Source organism: Capra hircus, chromosome 10, assembly GCF_001704415.2.
Source record: "Capra hircus breed San Clemente chromosome 10, ASM170441v1, whole genome shotgun sequence".
NCBI classification, from domain to species: Eukaryota; Metazoa; Chordata; class Mammalia; order Artiodactyla; family Bovidae; genus Capra; species Capra hircus.
Genome location: NC_030817.1, coordinates 49,349,532 through 49,368,367, shown reverse-complemented (window position 1 = coordinate 49,368,367; position 18,836 = coordinate 49,349,532). Strand labels below are relative to the sequence as shown.

The window sequence follows — 18,836 nt, the reverse complement described above, 5'->3', positions numbered from 1 at the left end:
CCTGGAAGATGATGCTGTGAAAGTGCTGCACTCAATATGCCAGCCAATTTGGAAAACTCAGCAGTGGCCACAGGACTGGAAAAGGTCACTTTTCATTCCCATCCCAAATAAAAGCAGTGCCAAAGAATGTTCAAACTACCACACAATTGCACTCATCTCACATGCTACCAAAGGAATGCTCAAAATTCTCCAAGCCAGGCTTCAACAGTATGTGAACTGTGAACTTCCAGATGGTCAAGCTGGGTTTAGAAAAGGCAGAGGAACCAGAAATCAAATTGCCAACATACACTGGATCATCGAAAAAGCAAGAGAGTTCCAGAAAAACATCTACTTCTGCTTCATTGACTATGCCAAAGCCTTTGACTGTGTGGATCACAACAAACTGTGGAAAATTCTTCAAGAGATGGAAATACCAGACCACCTGATCTGCCTCCTGAGAAATCTGTATGCAGGTCAAGAAGTAACAGTTAGAACATGGTATGGTCACTCTGGAAAACAGTTTGGTAGTGCCTTGAGAAATTGAACAGGCAAGAACTATCTAAACATGCAGTTGTAGTCCTGACATTTATCCCAGAAAAATTAGCAACATCTGTACATGAGCGTATACAGCAACTTTTTTCTAATAGTCCAAAACTGGAAACAACATTGATGTACTTCAGTGGGTGCATGGGTAAACAAATTGTGCTAAATCCATGTAATGGAATATGTCAACAATAAAAATGAACTCCTGATGACCTATTGATAATGTTGAACTATTGATATATACAACAGCCTGGATAAACCTCCAGAGAATTATACTGTGTAAAAAAGCTATCCTCAAGAGCTTACATACTTATTATTCTATTTATATCAATATTATATTCTTGAAATGAATTCTAGAAATGGAGAACTAATTAGTGTTTGGTTAAGGAGGGAAATAAATGTAGCTATTAAAGAACAAAATGAAGAATCCCTGTGGTGATAGAAACATTCTGTATTTTGACTTTATTAATGCCAATGTCCTGGTTTTGATATTATAGCATAGTTCTACAAGATTTACTATTAGGGAAAAAGTAAGTAGAGTGTACACAGGATATTTGGATTATTTTTTGCAACTGCCTTTGACTCAATTCTCTCAAAATCAAAAGTTTAACTTTAAAGAAGTTCAATGTACACTTACCATATAATCTGTCTTTTCCACTTCTAGGTAATTTATCCAAGAGAAATGGAAGCGTATGTCCATACAAAGAGTTGTATATGACTGTTCCTGGCAGCTTTATTTGTAATAATCTAAAACTGGAGAGAATTCAGGCATCCTTCAACAGATGAAAGGATGAACATATTGTGGTATATATTCAAATGAGTGAGATACCACTAGCAGTAAAAAGAATTGCACTTTTGATACATGCAACACTATGAATGAATCAATATATTAGGCTGTGTCAAAGAAGTCAAACAAGTATAAAATTCTAGAAATGCATATTAATCTATGATCACAGAAAAGAGATCAGATGGGTTTACAAGTGCATCTCAAAGTTTATCAAACTCTATACTTTAAAGTGTATAAATATTATATGCTAAATTACAACTCAGTGAAGGTATGAAAACAGTCGTTCTCTTTGTATTCGTGCAGAATTTGATTTAAAATCTCTATTACAGCATAAACTGGAGTTAGAGGCCTGGGGTGGAGTCCCATTTTCATTATTTATTAACCATGTAACTTTAGGAAAGTTAAAGTCAATTTCATCATCTATAAAATGGATACAACAAAAGTGTCTATCTCAAAATTTGGCTCAGAGGATTGAATGTAACAATGCAGTTCTTGACACACTGCCCATCAACTAATAAGTGCTCAAAAATGTCCAGTACTAATGTCAACAACACTACCTAGTGACCATTCAAGGGTAGGGAAAGACCATGTCTCATCCATTCTTGTATTCCCATCATCTAACTGTTGAACAAAGTATACTCTCAGACTTTAATAAATTGAATGAATAAGATGGCTTATTATTAGAATACTCCAAAGTACCTTTACCATTCCTCAGCATTTGAACATTTGGGCTGTTTCTGTTGTTGTTCAATCAGTAAGTCATGTGTGATTCTTTGAGACCCCATGGACTGCAGCAGGCCAGGCTTTCCTGTCCTTCACTATCTCCCAGACTCTGTTCAAATTCATGTCCACTGAGTCAGTGATGTTATCCAACCATCTCATCCTCTGCCATCTAACCATCTAACAGTTTCTAGGCTGTTTTTTTATTCTGTTGAAACATACACAGCTATAATATGTTGTTACAGCAATCACACAAACCTTCCCCAGTTTGTTTCAACTTACTTCTTGGGCTATAGTAATAGTCTCAGAAATAATAATATCATAGCCATGGACATGATTAGAATATTGGAGTGTGATGACTTTTGTTTTGCATAGGATACCTTCCCATCTCCTGTCATCCGGTGTCATCATCATCTTTACTTTGAGGGATGCATGAAGAGGAGAACAGTCTGGAGAGAGTGGTCTTTCATGGTGTCCACTTGCACTGGTGAGTCTCATTGTCCTGTATTCCTCTGGGCTGGTGACTGGTTTGTTTGGGGCAGGGCATGTGACCTAAGTCTATCCAATAAGTGTCTAAGTTGGACAGGAACAGATAGCCCTCTTTTTCTCTTGGATCTTGAATTGTAGGATGTGGGCCTCAGATGGTCAACTGCTCAATCTTCAATAATGTTAGCAACTCTAGTCCTTTAAATTTAGAGAAGAATGATTTTTTTTACCTTAATATAAAGTAAGTCTTGACCAATATGATTAGTTTTATGATTTTTCTCCTAATTCTTATTTAATTTGCTGTACTAAAATCTTGCTCATTAGTAATATTACCAGAACCATATGAGGGTATCTAATCCCCTTTGCCCACCCACACATGCTTTTAGAATTTTTAAGAATTATCCTTACTAATTTGGTAGGTGCAAGAATTGTCTAAGTTGAGGGTTCTGAACCTGCAACCCATCTTGTCATATTGCTTTTCTCAGACTCCATAAGAAATACAATATGGAAGACTCTGCAGCCCAATGCTTAGTCTACTCTCCTAACTGAAGCTTCTTACTCTATCACTGTCTGCTTTACCACCATGGTGAGCTGGCCTGGACAGTAAACAGAATGATCTTATTCACCCATTTCTCTGAAACCCTGAGGTAGGCCTAAAGTCTAGCTCTCTTCAACAGTCTGGGTCCTCTGCCACCCCTTGCCCCTACTCACTGCAGTGGAAAAGCATAGAGGACAGAAAGTGAAAGAGAAGTCACTCAGTGGTGTCCGACTCTTTGCGGCCCCATGGACTGTAACCTGCCAGGCTCCTCCATCCATGTGATTTTCCAGGCAAGAGTAGTGGAGTGGGTTGCCACTTCCTTCTCCAGGAGATCTTCCCAACTCAGGGACTGAACCCGGGTCTCCTGCATTGTAGGCAGACACCTTAGGGCAAGCGCAAAATAGAGTGGAAGAAGTATTCATTATTTCTTCACTCTTCCTTCCAAAGGCTCTATCTCCTGATCCCGAGAGAGTGATGAGAAAAAATGTTAACACATAGCTACCACGTGTGTGTGCATGCTTAGTCGCTCAGTCGTGTCTGACTCTGTGACCCTTTGAGCTGTAGCCTGCCAGGCTTTCTGTCCATGGGATTTTTCAGGCAAGAATACTGGAATGGGTTGCCATTTTCTCCTTCAGGGTGTCTATCCCACCCAGGAATAGAACCTACGTCTCCTCTGCCTCCAGGATTGCAGGTGGATTCTTTACCCATTGAGCCCTCAGGGAAGCCATATTTAGTGCCTAATAAGAATCCAGTCTTATGCTTATAAGCAGCCATAACAATCCTCATAACAATCCCATGTGCTTGGTGTAGTTATCCCAATGAAGCTAATGAAACTAACTTAAAGGGAGACTAAATAAATTCTCCAGGCTCACATGTTATTATTAACAGAGGGACAAAGCCAAGATTTGGCCCCCAAGGCCTAGACCTCTGATCTCCCCAACATAGAACATGCTGTTTCTCAGAGGTCACACCTTTTAGGATTTATAATACTTGGCAGTGGCCCTCTCTCCCATGACAGGTACAGAAAGATAGGAGAAACTGTAAAAAGGCTTATTAATTAGAAAACGTCACTGTCATAAAATAAATTTTGAACATAGCTTTAGAGTCAAGGGAAGCATCTTGTATATCTTCACTTGCTGTAGGGAAACTGATCCAAAGAAAAGGAAGGCATTGATATACATAATCTTAATAATAGATTTTAAAGGATCCTTAGGCCACCAAATACTACTGAAATGCTTCTAAATTCTAAAATGCTGGTGAAGTTATTTTAAATTTTTCAATTTAAAATACATCATTTATATTTATATTCCTAATGTGCTGTGTTTATAATTTATGATATGTTGTGATTCCCTGTATTAACAATATGTTTACAAAAAATGTCTTTGGTACTTGGAGCATGGTGGGGGTTTAGTCGCTAAGTTGTGTCTGACTCTTGCAACCCCATGGACTATAGTCTGCCAGGCTCTTCTGTTAATGGGATTCTCCAGGCAAGAATACTGCAGTAGGTTGTCATTTCCTTCTCCAGGGGATCTTCCTGACCCAGGAATCAAACCCAGATCCCTGAATTGCAGGCAGATTCTTTACTGACTGAGCTATAAGGAAAGCCCACTTGGAGCATAAGTTTTCTGTTTTAATATACAAAGAAAAGTTATAGTTATATATATTGCAGGCAAATAAGTCCACAATCACAAAGCTGTTTCTAAGTGAAAATACTTATGTTAAAATTCCTAGTATCTCATTGTACAGCAATGGCCCAATTTCTCCTTTTCAGCTGCTCCCTGACATCTTTCTGATATCTTAACAACAAAAAAAGTTGTAGATTTAAAAATAGTGACCTTTACTTTATAATAAGTAGCATTCCTGTTCTTAGACTACTGAAAACATTTAATGAATATAGTATGTAAGTATAGTTAAGTAAATGACAAAAACTCAACGACTTCTCCTTACTTTATAACAAGTTTGATTAGTTTTTTCCCTCACGGTTGAAAGAGAAGTCTTAGCAGACTTCTCCAAATATATTTTTAAATATGTTTTTTCCATCATTTTACTTGGGATTTTCAGAGCAGTTTTGTTCTCAGAATCTCATGACATTTAAAAATGAGACCTTCACTCCCTGTATCTTATGTCAAAAAGTCTTCTGTGTATGAATTCTACCTCTATAAATAATTGAGAGTCCTTGTGGCTTTGTTTCTCTGCTTGTTAGTATCCAGCTCTCACTAACTTCTCTCTGCCAAAATGGGTTAATAACAAGTTGGCTATTATACATTTAAGTGAGTCCTGCATATGAAAAGGATTTTAAAATGTTACAGGACATATAAATTCAAAAGTATACAATTATACTGAAAAGCAAGAATATTGCTAAAATACCACTATACCCACTGAATAAACAGGAAAGGCATGTCTGAGCTTCACAGGCTTTGCTGACACTAGCAGCCATGAAGTCAGGAGAAGGGTTGGTACTTCAGTAATAATATCCTTGGGGGCATCCCATATACAGGTCACAAATAATTAGACTTGATTTACAAAGCCACTTGGCCTAACCTACACAATATCAGGCCATGTGACATTTAATAACAGTGTAATTATGCAGCCTTTTAACCTTTTTGAATGCAGCTTCAATTTGAGATAAGAAAAATGACAAATTTACATATTTTTCTTCTGTGAAATTTGCATAAAGCTGAAGAGTTGTATCTGTCATGAATTAATATTGATAGTGAGAGAATAAAATGTTTCATTAGGAATAAGACTGGCTCTAATTCTACTGATTCATTTACTTCTTTTGTACATCTATGTCACACCTTATTTTACCTTAGTAATTTTTCACTTCATTTTAAACAACACAGCAAATTTTCTTAGTGAATCTGCGATCAGTTAGTTTCTTCATCTGCAAAATGGAAGGATAGTAAAACAGATTGCTTTTTGTTAAATTGTTATTAGAGTATAGTTGACTTATAATGTTGTATTACTTTCAGGTGTACAGCAAAGTGAATCAGTTTTCACTGATTCAGAAAGCCCCATGTGGCTCAGTTGGTAAAGAATCTGCCAGCAAGGCAGTTTCCATCCCTGGGTCAGGAAGATCCCTGGAGAAGGGCATGGCAACCCACTCCAGTGTCTGTGCCTGGGGAAGCCCAAGGACACAGGACCCATACTATGGAGTTACAACAGTCAGACACAACTTAGTGATTAAAGTAAAGAAAGTGTTAGTCGTTCAGTCGTGTCTGACTCTTTGCAACCTCATGAACTGTAGCCCGCCAGGCTCCTCAGTCCATGAAATTGTCCAGGCAAGAATACTGGAGTGGGTTGCCATGCCCTTCTCCAGAAGCGACTAAACTACCATCATATACATATTCCAGGCAGATTCTTTACCATCTGAGCCACCAGGGAGGGAATTCTCCAAAACATATTTATTTTGTTGTTGTTGTTTAGTCACTAAGTCATGTCCAACTCTTTGAGACCCCATGAACTGCAGCATGCCAGGCTTCTTTGTCCATCACTATCTCCCTGAGTTTGGCCAAACTCATGTCCACTGAGACAGTGATGCCATCCAACCATTTCATCCTCTGTTGTCCCTTTATCCTCTTGCCCTCAATCTTTGCCTGCATCAGGGTCTTTTCCAATGAGTCAGGTCTTCACATCAGGTGGCCAAAGTACTGGAGCTTCAGCTTCAACATCTGTACTTCCAGTGAATATTCAGTGTTGATTTCCTCTAGGATTGGTTGATCTCTTTGCTGTCCAAGGGACTTTCAAGAGTCTTCTCCAAAACCACAGTTGGAAAATGTCAATTCTTTGGCACTCAGCCTTCTGTACATGACTACTGGAAAAACAGTAACTATCACTATCTATACCTTTATCAGCAAAGCAATCTCACCTTATATATCCATTCTTTTTCAGTTCTTTTCCCATATAGATTATTAGAGAATATTAAGTACAGTTCCCTGTGCTATATAGTAGGTCCTTTTCAGTTATCTATTTTATTCATCAGTTCAGTTTAGTTCAGTCGCTCAGTCACGTCTGACTCTTTGAGACCCCATGAATCACAGCACACCAGACCTCCCTGTCCATCACCAACTCCCGGAGTTCACTCAAACTCATGTCCATCAAGTCGGTGATGCCATCCAGCCATCTCATCCTCTGTCGTCCCCTCCTCCTCCTGCCCCCAATCCCTCCCAGCACAGGGGTTTCTCCAATGAGTCAACTCTTCACATGAGGTGGCCAAAGTACTGGAGTTTCAGCCTCAGCATCAGTCCTTCCAATGAACACCCAGGACTGATCTCATTTAGGATGGACTGGTTATATCTCCTTGCAGTCCAAGGGACTCTCAAGAGTCTTCTCCAACACCACAGTTCAAAAGCATCAATTCTTTGGCACTCAGCTTTCTTCACAGTCCAACTCTCACATCCATACATGACCACTGGAAAAACCATAGCCTTGACTAGACGGACCTTTGTTGGCAAAGTAATATCTCTGCTTTCCAATATACTATCTAGGTTAGTCATAACTTTCCTTCCAAGGAGTAAGCGTCTTTTAATTTCATGGCTGCAATCACCATCTGCAGTGATTTTGGAGCCCAAAAAAATAAAGTCTGACACTGTTTCCACTGTTTCCCCATCTATTTCCCATGAAATGATAGGACTAGATACCATGATCTTAGTTTTCTGAGTGTTGAGCTTTAAGCCAACTTTTTCACTCTCCTCTTTCACTTTCACATAGTAGTGTATATATGTCAATCCCAATCTCCTAATTTATCACTTCTCTCCACATTCCCCTTTGGTAACCATAAGTTTGATTTTAATATCTGTTTCTAATTTGTAAATAAGTTCATTTGTATCATTTTTATTAGATTCCACATGTAAGTAATGTAGGATATTTGTCTTTCTCTGTGTGATTGACTTCACTTAGTATGATAATCTCGAGCTTCATGCATGTTCCTCCAAATGGTATTATTCCATTCTTTTTCAAGGCTTAGTCCATTGTATTTATGTGCCACAGCTTCTTTATCCATTCTTCTGTCAATGGACATATATGTTGCTTCCACGTCTTGGCTATTGTATACAGTGCTGCAATGAACATTGGGGAGCATGCGTCTTTTCACATTATGGTTTTCTCCAGATGTATGTCCAGAATGGGATTTCTGGATAGTATTTTAGTTCTATGTTTAGTTTTTAAAGGAAACTCCATATTTTTCTCCATAATGGTTGTACCGATTTACATTCCCATCAACAGTATAGGAGGATTCCGTTTTTTCCATACCCTCGCCAGCATTTATTGTTTGTAGCCTTTTTTTGTGTTTCTAGTATGCTGCTGTGTTTGTAGACTTTTTGATGATGGCCAGTCTAACCAGTGTGAGATGTTATCTTGTAATTTTGATTTGCATTTCTGTGATAATTAGTGATGTTGAACATCTTTTCATGTGCTTTTTGGCTATCTGTATGTCTTCTTTGGAGAAATGTTTATTTAGATCTTCAGCTCATTTTTGGACTAGGTGGTTTGTTTTTCTGATTTTGAGCTGGATTTGCTGTTTATAGATTTTGGAGACTAATCCCTTTTCAGTCTCTTCATTTTCTCCCATTCCGTGTTGGGTTGTCTTTTCAATTTGTTTATGGTTTCTTTTGCTGTACAAAAGCTTTTAAGTTTAATTGGGTCCCAGTTGTTTATTTTTGTTTTTATTTTTATTACTCTAGGATGTGGATCAAAAAAGATATTGCTGTGATTTATGTCAGAGAGTGTTCTGCTTGTTTTCCTGTGAGAGTTGAATGGTATACATTCTTACAATTAGGTCTTTAATCCATTTTGAGTTTATTTTTGTGTGTAGTGTTAGGGAGTATGCTAATGTTTTCTTTTACATGTGGCTGTCCATTTTTCCCAGCATCACTTATTGAATAGGCTGTCTTTTCTCCATTGTCATAGATTAGTTGACCATAGGTGCATGGGAAAATAGATTATTTGTAATTGACTCCTTTTAATGTTGAAACTCAACATACCAAAAAGATAGAACTAGAGCTGTTATGGCTGACACTGGGATAGGGAGGAACTTTTCTCCCAAAGAGAACACTGAATCATCTCCTTACCCTCCACCCTCTAAGAAGCCTGGAGAATCAAGTAAAAACAAAAGAGAATGTTTATTAGAAATAAGTGAGGCCACATGATACAATATTAATAAACAATCCAATGATGAAATTGAGAAAACATTTCCATTCACAGTAGTATACATAAGAATAAAATACTTACAAATAATGTTAATAAAAGGACAAGACCTAACCACTGAGAACTGTAAGTCATTATTGAGAGAAACTAAAGGCCTAAATAAATGGAGATATATACTATGTTAATAAATTGGAAGAGTTAATATTGTTAAGGTGGCAGTATTCCCCAAATCAGCCAATAGAGTAAATAAAATTCCTATCAAAATCTCAGTAGGTTGACAAATAGATCCTAGAATTTTTATGAAAATGAAAAGCACCTAGAATAGCACTCCTCAATAAAATCAAAACTATCAACAACCATATTGAAAAGAACAAAATTGGAGGACTTATCCTATTTGATCTCAAAACCTACTACAAAGTTTAAGTAATTATTATGTGTTTGCATAAAGATAAACATACAAATCAATGTGAAGAACAGCGATTTCAGAAACAAATGCACATATTATGTTCAGTCAAGGCTTTCCCTGGTGGCTCAGAGGTAAAGAACTTGCCTGCAATGCAGGAAACCCAGGTTCAATCCCTGGGTGAGGAAGATCCCCTGAGTAGGAAATGGCCACCCACTCCAGTATTCTTGCAAGGAGAATCCCATCGACAGAGAAGCCTGGTGGGCTACAGTTCATGAGGCTGGAAAGAGTCAGAAACGACTTAGCGACTAAACCACCACCACCACCAAGTATATTCATAAGTTAAGACTTAAAATAGTTAAACTAATATAATTTGCTACGACATTAGTCACTGATGAATATGAGCCAGTTTGGGAATAAATGCTATGAAAACAAACACTATAAATAGCAAGAGTGGAACCTTTTGTTAAGTGCTTTGTAATATCAGAATTTACATTTTATAAACCTGCATTGATATTGTACCTTTAACAAATTAAAAGCATTTTTTTAGGTCAATTAACCCTAATCTGGACTTCCCTGGTGGCTGAGACGGTAAAGTGTCTGTCTACAATGCAAGAGATTTGGGTTCGATCCCTGGGTTGGGAAGGTTCCCTGGAGAAGGAAATGGCAACCCACTCCAGTACTCATGCCTTGAAAAACCCTAATCTAGTTTGATTATTAATGAGATTATGTTAGTCAAGCAACTACTATGTGCACATTATCATATTACTTGAAGAACCCTCGTGTATTTATTGTGATAAGAAGTGAGCTTGCAATAAAGATAGTTGATCATAAGGCAGGACATTTTCAGCTTTTAAAAGATATTTAAAAACAAATTTGTATGGAGATTTTGTAGCATAGATATAGATGTGTCAATATATACAAAAGATATACAAAACAAAATAGTTGGCAGTGGTTAAGTATAGTTTATGGGATTATATGGTATCATTTTTTCTTTTTGTTTATTTGCATTTTTTTGCATTTTTGACAATAAAAATTTTAAAACAGGAGAAAAACTAACATGTTAAGTTTAAATATTGTTTTTCTCCCAAACTGACTATTAATTGAAAGGCAGCTAGTTGAAGGAGGAAGTAATAGTTGTAATAGAACATGAATACATACTCTGAACTGGTTTTACCTTTGTAAAGGAAGATGAGAAACAACTTCCAGAGTCAAGGGTGCTCTTAACTGTAAACATGCCTTTGACTGTAGTCAACTCTATTACCCCTGTGAAGGATGAGGATTTTCCATAAGAGCCTAAGATTAAAATGGGGAATGGAAGTGACTGTGATGAACTAAGCTGTATTTTTAGGATACCTGACAGTCCAGAGAAGAACTGACAAAATAACCCATTGGAGATGTAGGAATACCCTTAAAATCTGAGGCAGGAGTGTTTGCTCAGGCAGAGCTGACAGGAAATAGGCTCCTAGGGGACGCTCCAGATCAGAGAAGTACAGTCTGGACTCAGAAACTGGAGCCTTTTCTTGTGAGGAGAACCCAGGGAAGACTTTGACTGAGCTGGGAGCAAAGGCAGCTTCCAGCCTGGCTGGTGGAAAAGCCAAGACCCTGCTCTGAGATTTTGGAGGGTTAGAAGGAAAGGAATGTCGGTGAAATAGGGAGATTAGTAATCCCATATATTGAGCTGAAAAGAGCACTCTCTGGACAGAAAAAAAGACACCATCACTAGGGAAAAGCCAAAAAAAAAAGTTCCCAGTTTTATATCAAAGCATTGAGCAGTTGCCTCATCGTAAGTTGAAATTGCCTGTCTCAACAGTGTAGCTATATGCAGAACATACCTCCATCTGTTCCCCTGTAACAGGAAGTTGTATCTGTAGACTGACACACAGTGCAACCCTGATGGGAAAAGAAGCCCTGGTGGAGATAGAGGTCAGAAAAGGAAGCATACTAACATCAGTAGAGAAAATGTTCCTTCACAAAATTTGGCTACAAGTATTAAGCATGCAAGCTTGTCTTTAAATTTTTACAAGGACCTTGTGGAGTCAATCTTATTGTCCCTGTTTTACAGACATGAAGAGAAAGGAGTCTGATCATTTGTGGCCTGTTTGACCAGTCAGCTTCGCTCTGCTCTGAGCCCAGGCCCATATTTCTCATTTCACCACACCCATAAGTGCTTTCTGACTTGGAAATGGAGATTAAATTTAGGTGAGTCAAGACAGATAATTCAATCGGGAAGAATCATCTGTTTGGCATCATTATTATTGGACGGTGTGATAGTTTCAGCATATTGCCTAATTTCCCAAAGATTCCCAAGAAGCACTTTGCTACAAGCTATTGATATAAAGTAAGTTCTAAGGATATATTGTACAACACAGCCAATACTTTATAGTCAATACTTTATGATAAGTATAAATGGAGTATAGCCTCTAAAAATTGTGAATCACTGTATTGTACACCCATAACTTATATAATATTTTATATCAAGTATACTTCAGTAAAAAAATTTTAAAAAGAGATACATCTCTCAAGACCCCCAAAAGCAGTAACATTCCATTCTTCAAATGAAAAAAATTTAAGAGGTATTTTTAAAATGCAGCATCATTTTATTGTGGTGCTAATGGAATTAGATACACTCAGCTATATAAAGAGGGCACACCGTGTCCAATTGGCCTGAGAGGGTGAGAATAACAAATATTATTCAAAGCAATTTAGAGATGTGCAAAGATAGCTCCCAGAGAGGAAGCCATTAGCAGGCTTATACCATGTCTAGGTTTTTCTTTTCTATTTTTGTATTATAGCATAGCTGTTGATAATCAAGAAAGATTACTTGTTTCCAGGGTGAAGGAAAAAAAGCAGCCAATTACACTGAATCAGAAGTATCATTTGGTGGGGAATAATAACTGATATGCATGATGAGTGATTTAATTAAAGTTCCAACGAAGAATTTTAATGAGGACATTTTTACTCATTCATTCTCTCATCATTCATTCATTCATTCTTTTTTTTTCCCTTCCAATGTCAGGCCCTGAGAAGTGTCAGAGAAAAGATAATGAGTCAGGCACATTCCTTCCCTCAGAGAACTTGCAGTCTAGTGAGGGCAATTAATATGCAGAGCTACTACCTTGAAGTGATGGGCTTTGCAAGGACAGGATAAGCAAAGGGCTGTACAAGCCAGAAGAAAAGAGGCCTCTGATGCACCTAGAACTGTGTGACTGTTAAAGTGACCCAGGGGCCAGAGACCAGTCCTGATCCCTAGCATGGCTGCCACTGTAGCAGCTGCAGAGCTGCAGGTACACTGTGATAGCAACAGCCAGAGAGCAAGGTGGAGCCAGGACTGGCAACCTCAGTGTCGTGGTTAACAGGTGTCAAGGCAAGTGCAAAGGAAATGTAGCAGCAAGCCACAGCTTGGTTTTGAAAGGCAAGCACTCTATTAAATGCATAAAGAAATAACACAGGCAGTCAATAATCATATTTCACTGCAGTTTAAATCCATCTTCAATTACCAGGATTCCAAAACTTTTCCTATGGTGTTTCTAAGCCTTGACACTTATTTTGGCTACAGCTCTGATTTCAGAAGAGTGAAAGTGTTGAGAGTTAAATGTTTGGAAGTAAAAGATGAATCTTTGAAAGAAAAAGGCTGGAATTGTGATTAGAGTATCATTTGGAAATTCTTACCTGCTAGTTCCACACACTCTTTTCTTCATTTTTAAAAAATTGCAGTGCTTCATTCATCCATTAAATACATGGGTGTGTGCTAAGTCGTTTCAGTTATGTCTGACTATTTGCTACGCTATGGACTGTAACCCACCAGACACCTCTGCCCATGGGATTCTTCAGGCAATAATACTGGAATGGGTTGCCACGCTGTCCTCCAGGGGATCTTCCTGATCCAGGGATGGAACCCTTGTCTCCTATGTTTCCTGCATTGGCAGGCAGATTCTTTACAACTAGTGCCACCTGGGAAGCCCCATCAAGTGCCTGCTGCTGCTGCTAAGTCACTTCAGTCATGTCCGACTCTGTGCGACCCCATAGATGGCAGCCCACTAGGCTCCTCTGTCCCTGGGATTCTCCAGGCAAGAATACTGGAGTGGGTTGCCATTTCCTTCTCCAATGCATGAAAGAGAAAAGTGAAAGTCAAGTCACTCAGTTGTGCCCGATTCTTAGCGACCCCATGGACTGCAGCCTACCAGGCCCCTCTGTCCATGGGATTTTCCAGGCAAGAGTACTGGAGTGGGGTGCCATTGCCTTCTCTGATCAGGTGCCTACTGTGAGCTAAATAAACCTTGAGGATACACAGGTGAGCAAGTGCCATCATTGCTCTCTGAGAGTTCCATCTTGATGAGGGGGAAGTGCTTAAACAAGATAATACATTCCCATACAAGATAATAAATGGGTGGGACATACCCTGGAAACACAGTGGAGGGACTGACTGATCTACTCAGGAAAGATATCACAGCAGACAACACCTTTGAGCTTCATTCCAAAAGATGGGCAGGAGTTTTTAAATAGAGGATGGCAAAGGGCTCTCTGAAGAGCCTCAGCCAAGATATGAAGGCACGCAGTTGCATGAAATGTTAACAAAGGTGACAAGTTTTAGGTAAGAATTAGAGTGACGGGAGGTGAGCTGGAAAGGTAGGTTGAGATTCCTCTACAGAAAAGGGGAAAAAAGTAATTGCTTAAAAGTTTTAGTGGGTTCTTTCTGCAGAGAGAGAGGGAATTGCTTTTAGTAGACCTTGGTTTCCCAGGTGGGCAAGTGGTAAAGAATCCGCCTACTAATGAAGGAGGCACAGGTTCTATCCCTGGCTCAGGAAGATCCCTTGGAGAAGGAAATGGCAACCCACTTCAATATTCTTGCCTAGAGAATCCCATGGACAGAGGATCCTGGAGGGCTATAATATCCATAGGGTCACAAAGAGTCAGACACGACTGAAGAGACTTAGCACACTCGCACAACTTTAGCTTGGCATCTGCCTGTTGTCTACTAGCCCAGTCATTTTCAGACAAAATTTTGAAGCAAGGCAGAGTGCACATAGAATGTCCCTCTCCACCTTGCTTCTGCTTCCCCTCATTCCTTCCTTCCTCATTCCTACCCTGTGTCTCCAGATTCCTTTCTAGCTTCTTTTACTCTGGGGATCTAGTCTGCCAGCTAGAGACTCCCTTCCTCCTGGCTTTGCTCCAGGCTCAAACCAATTTGATAAACATATTTTAAAAGAAAGACACAATAGTTTCACTGTGTCACTTCTCAATACAATATATTAATAGCTGACTCTCAGCAGAAGTCTTCATTGTTATATATACATTTTTGGATCTGGTCAGTGCATGCACACGTGTTTGTGTATGTGTTTGTGAAGATTTGGGGAAGGAGTGAGCAGGTGCCTTACATCACCTGGATTCACATTTCAGTGAAAGTAAGGAGCTAGCCACACCTAAACACCTATTGGCTGGTGTAGTTATTGTCCTATCACCCATAGCCTAGTGGTGAACAGTGGTGTTGATTTACCTTCAATGTACAAGGTTCCCATGTTTAAAATATTTATAATCAGTACTTGCTAAAGATGTATAAATTATTTACACTAGCAGAACAACCATCACCACCACAAGAGATTTCATTCATAAAGTCCCACTGTATCTTGATGAATCTCTAGGCTTCCTGCTTTAAGAATACTTGGTATTTAATGAGATGCTTTGAACAAATTAAAGAGAGAAAACATAAATAGATAAAACTATAAATTATATGATGGTTTTATTTTTAAAACTGATTGATGACCTATGAACAGAAACATCACTGTCATAATCTATGAAACCAAAGATGGTTCCAGGATGCTCCTATTCTTTCTTTTACACATAGCCCATTATAGTAGATATAGATTTCTAATATAGTCTCCATGTTCTAAGTGGGTGTTCTAGAAGGTATTGGGATGATGAGAGTGTTTAATATTACCAGTATGGCTAGAGGAATATGTTTATCAGTGTAAGCAAAAACCTGCACTGTGGCAGTTAAGGAAAAGCCATTTGCCTTGCAGTGTGTGTAGTCTAAGATTTTTACAGTCTCTGGTGGCAGCATTAGGAGGCAGAAGTAGGAGATGATACTAATAAGCTCTGATCTTGCAGATGCAGAATGCTGGGCCAAGAACTGACGATAAAAGGCTTTGCCAACTGGGGATCCAGGACTGGCACTTAAATTAAAATATGAGAGCTTCTCTTTCTCTCTTTTTGCATGACCTCTTTCTTCCCTATAAAGAAACAGGGGCCAATAGCATTCGCTTCCTAATTCTACTGAGGCTCTTTAGCTTCATGAACAAAGGGAGATGGAAGTTTTCTTTTAAACCAGTATCTTAAGCAGGTCAGCAGAGAACTCTTCTACATCTCTAGGGAAAGGTAGAAATAGTAATGTCCTCCTAGGGCCCTCGAGGGGACCATGTCACAAAGCAGGGGTGGGTGTATTGTACGGGTGGGGCTTCATGACAAGTATCACCATCTAGACTCTGGCTGAGAGGAAATATTTAAAATGCTCATTGCCAGAGGTGATGAGGCACCTCCATACAGTCATGGGGAACAATTGTTGGAGGCTAGTGGCATGGAGTCTGGAGAGTTTTGAGTATTCTCTCTTCTCCTGAGTTGAGCTCCTTCCCCTCTTTGACAGTTGTTATGTACAAAGCAGGTTAGCCCATCGCTTTGGGGAAAGGAAAATCCAAACTGAGGGACCACAGAAGCATTATCCATCTGCAACTTGAGCAGGGCTTTTGCATATTAGTACAGAGCTCAATGATCAGCAAGAGGGTTGTTTGTGTTTCGCTTATGTTTGCTGTGTTACAAAACTAAGGTGAAATCTGGCCTGCAATCCCTGAGGTCTAACTAATCCAGTAATGAACTGAGACAGCTTGATAGGCGATGTGTCTACCCAATTCCCAGACTGTTCTGTTCCAAGAAGATATTTTCTAAGTTGAAAATGGGATAATGTGATGCACCCCACTCAAAAATGACAGATCTCGCTGTAAAATCATCTATGAATGAATCGAGCTGGCGATGCCTTAACTGTTCCTAAAATTATATTCAGGAGTCTTATTGTCAAGAAGACATGATAAGTTTATTAAATACCCTATAGAATAATGTACTTGAAGCGCCTGCCTTATTCAATTTTTTTCTGTTTAATCTGAGCTGTATGTATGCTACTACAGCTTCAAAACATCTGGGCACAGCAATTTTTTCTTTCCTGCACCTGCAAGGGTAAGTACACACATAAACAAAAAAGAAATTAAATCTTCCGCAGAGCTGGGGAGAAAAAGAACCCAACCAGCCATGAAGCTCAAGGGAGCAGTATGACAAGTGCTGAGCTGTAAACAAGCTTGAGAGGGATTTAATTCTTATGACAAGTGCCAGTGGTGGCGTCTCACATGGACGCAGCATATGCACACATTTCAGAGAAGAGCCACACAGGATTTAATGCAAATAGAAGAAAAGAAAAAGAAAAAGAAAAAAAAAAGCTCTCAGTGCATCAGCTTCTCCTCATCTATAAACAGCCAAGCAAATCAGGATGAGTTAGTGTTGTAATTATCTTGATTTTTCAGAATTTTGCCACCCAGAAGAGATTTTTTAGAGTTTCCTCCCTGCTCTTTATAATTATAGCTGCTGTTCCAACCTCTGCCAAGGGTTGGTGGCTGCAAAGTAATATTCACCAGGTGGCTGCTTTGCAGCAGAGAAAATCACCAAGTTTCCTTGGTTGGTCTGGTTTTGTTACTTAGGATTCAAATAAAAACTTCAGAGGGCAGCCATTCATCATCTTGTGACAGCCACTTTTGCTTGTACCTTCTTGACTCTGGCACCATGGGGCCCTCCTGCACTTGAGTAAATGACAGGACTAGGATGCCGGGTAGCTGTGTCCCACTTTGCTTAGAATCACAGACACCTGTATCAGGAGAGATTTGAAACCAAGTCTGAGCCCAGAAGCTGGACCCCTTCCAAATGTGAAATGCCATGTTTGCTGATCCCTATTCTCTTGGTGTGTTCAAGAACTAGAATGCAGAATGGGAAAGGGGAGTAGAGAGTGATTCTTGAAAACAGGTGGGATGAGAGATCTTGCCTGTTGCTTACCTAATATCTGTCTCCTATGTCAAGAGTGGGCAGACTAAGGTCCATAGGCTAAATGCCTGCTGCCTGTGTTTATAAATAAAGTTTTATTGGAACACAGCCTCATCATGTGATGCCTACAGTGGCTTTTATGCTGCAAGGGCAAAGAACTCAGCAGTGGCAACAGAAACCATCTGGCCCACAAAACCTAAAATATTTATACTGTACAGTCCTTTACAGAAAATGTGTGCAAAATCCCTGTCTTATACTATCAGAGCCCCATTTTGACTGTGGCAGTCCTGTGCCATTTAAAAAAAAAAATCACTTTCTTGAAGCTAGGGGTGGACATGTAATCCAGTTCTGCCTAATGAGATGTAAGAAAAAGTGAACTGGGTGGAGGTGGGCTCTAGGAAAACTATTATTTGTCTAGATTGTAATGGGAAAGCTCCCTGAATGTCTTTCCCCACAGTCTTCTGCCTTTGTGGCAAACATTAGCTATTCCCAGCAGTCAATAGTAGCTTTACATGATGGTGTAATTCTCTGACTTAGTGGGTAAATGTGGTGGAATTTGGGATGTGGAGAGAAGTGGGACCAGGTGGAATTCTCTCTAGTTCCATATTAGAAGATCTTCTTTTTGTTCCATCTATGAGGAGGTTAAAACCATTTCTTAATGACTCCCCCTAGCTCTTCCCGCAGGACTTTTCCTCTCCCTGCTCTCTTCCTTCTCTCTGCTGAGGTTCCCATGCTTGATATGCAGGGGATGGGAGTGAGATGAGAGAGAGGAAAGTGGAAAGGGTGGAGGGTTCATGGAACACAGAATGCAAATGTCCCTTACCCTTACTGCCTTATAACCTCATCAAACTACATCTATTAACGGACCTCACTCAAAAAGGGATCATCACTGTACAAAATAAGGCCATGCCAAAATGATAGCTTTAGTGGGGACGCCACAAAAACCATCCCATGTCTTTCTCTGCTTCCTTCCCTGGGTTTCAGTAGGACAGCAAAGATTCTGAAAGAAACCTTGAAATTTCTAATCTTTTCTCATAAAATCCAAACAAAATCCAAAGAGACAAAATGAGGTCAATATTTTAATGGAAGACAATACACCTGATACCTTCCTCCTTAGAGTCCTAAAAAGTCAAATATCTCATCTTGTGTAAGACCCATTT

General features: G+C 39.3%; 1 long non-coding RNA gene across 1 annotated transcript in view; it reads left to right on the top strand.

The window, feature by feature from the left end:
* The window catches only part of LOC108636906, a 45,803-nt gene that overhangs the window by 16,556 nt on the left and 10,411 nt on the right, over window positions 1-18,836 (top strand). The window contains exons 2-3 of the long non-coding RNA XR_001918626.1: window positions 2,405-2,516; window positions 11,666-11,802. This is a non-coding gene — a long non-coding RNA (uncharacterized LOC108636906). The remainder of the gene's footprint in view (window positions 1-2,404; window positions 2,517-11,665; window positions 11,803-18,836) is intronic.